Raw genomic sequence first — 2,369 nt, forward strand, 5'->3', positions numbered from 1 at the left:
CAGTTTTAAAAAATGTAAGACAGTCTGCAAATTGCTAATAAATAAAAAGAAAATGAACTGATATGAATATCAATATCTTCACATTCTTCATCATCTTCATGCTTTGTTTAATTCTACGTTAGTTTTAGTTTATATCGTTTGTTCTATCAATATCTTCATGCTTTGTTTAATTCTATGTTAGTTTTAGTTTATATAGTTTGTTCTGTCAATGTCTTCGCATTCTTTATCATGTTCATATTTTGTTTAATTTTATATTAATTTTAATTTATATCCTTTTGTTTTGAGTACGTTATCCTTTCAGTAGTTTAGTTTTTATTTTTTTGTATTTTTCTTTCGGTTATGTTATTCTTCTTTCTTTAACACTCTCGCCTTCATCTTCTTCCATTGCCTTCATCAACTGCAGTTGTTAATTTCATTCAGTTTTACAGCGGTTACTACTTTCACATATAACATCCACTTATATCTTTTCTTCTCTTTAGTTTACTTATCTAATCTATATTTTCAAGCATTCCTCTGCCTTTTTAATTTATTCTCAACTTTTGACATATGAAAATACTACTATGTCTTTTTTTTATCAATTTAATGTAGAAAGAAATATTTTTTTTGTCTTATCAATTTGATGCAGAAAGAAAACAATTTTTTAACTAATTACAAAAATTCACCACCATTAAAGCCATTAAATTTGAGTATATTAAGTGAGGATTAATAAGAAGCAAACCAGAACGATAAATCTAAAAGTTTTCAAAACTATTTTATGAACAAACAAAATAATAAAAAGATTCGCATTAGATTATGAAAGTTAATCTCATCCTTATAATACAATGGCATTATTTCAAAATATGAAAAATAAAATAATAAAGTGCACTTAAATTAATGTGCACAATAAAATAAATGTAAAACTTAAATAGTAGCAGTCAAATATGAATAGCAATGGTTGCCTTTTGTCCCAATGTACTATATTAAATTGCGACTTAAATTTATAATTATTAGTTTAAAAACTTACAATTATGTATTTTTTTTATTATTTTAGTTAAAAGTAATATATGTTGATGATAATTTGAAAAAAAAATTAAATGCTTTATATCTTACTTCTTTTGACAAAACTTCAACAACTCATAAAAGTTAACAGAACATATAGTTATAAATCAAAGTGATAGACAAGATTGAAAGTTGCGAGAATAATACTTGGTGATAATTAATTACGGTCGGGTGAAGAGAAGGTGGAAGGAGAAGAAAAAAATGAGAAAGGAGAACAAGGTAATATAATAATGGCGATGAAACCATGACAAGTATGTGTATAAAGAATAATAATAAGAAAAAAAAGTGTTTGATATAATAAAGGGATATAATAAAATATAAATTAATAATTTTAAAAAAATAACAAAATTAAAGATAATTTTGTTTAATTTTATATTAATTTTAATTTATATCCTTTTGTTTTGAGTACGTTATCCTTTCAGTAGTTTAGTTTTTATTTTTTTGTATTTTTCTTTCTATTCTGTTATTCTCCTTTCTTCAACACTCTCGCCTTCGTCTTCTTTTATTGCCTTCATCAACTGCAGTTGTTAATTTCATTCAGTTTTACAGCGGTTACTACTTTCACATATAACATCCACTTATATCTTTTCTTCTCTTTAGTTTACTTATCTAATCTATATTTTCAATCATTCCTCTACCTTTTTAATTTATTCTCAACTTTTGACGTATGAAAATATTACTATGTCTTTTTTTTTATCCATTTAATGTAGAAAGAAATATTTTTTTTGTCTTATCAATTTGATGCAGAAAGAAAACAGTTTCTTTTTATTTGATATGTGTTTTCTATTTTTTATATGTCCTTACCTATCACTAATTGAATGAAAGAGTTTCATAAATATTTTGTTAACTTATTTTTTTTAAATTACTTTGTAATAATATTTTTTAAACTTTTTAAAATATTAATTATGTAGAGTATTATGTTCAAAATTTGAATACATAAATATTTACTTTGAAAATAAATTAAATTATTAATTTTGTCTACCATAATATTATTTATTTTGCATATTGGCTAAGTTATATGATTGGCATATATATATATATATATAGGACGCAAGAAAATTCGCACCCATGAAAGATTCGTTAAAAACATTAATATGTTAATTTTCTAAACTATCTAAGCTATTAATTATGTAGAGTACTGGATTTGATATTTAATTATATAGAGTACTATGGTTGACATTTATTAATTTTCTAAATTGTATTGCAAAAAAATTAGTTAATTTTATATTATTTGTTTGTCACATAATTAACATATAACAGATAAAAAAAAGCCTACACCTATCAGTAGAATGAAAAATTTTCACACATATTTTGTTTACTTCTTTTTTTTT

This window comes from Arachis ipaensis, chromosome B01, assembly GCF_000816755.2.
Source record: "Arachis ipaensis cultivar K30076 chromosome B01, Araip1.1, whole genome shotgun sequence".
Lineage (NCBI taxonomy): Eukaryota > Viridiplantae > Streptophyta > Magnoliopsida > Fabales > Fabaceae > Arachis > Arachis ipaensis.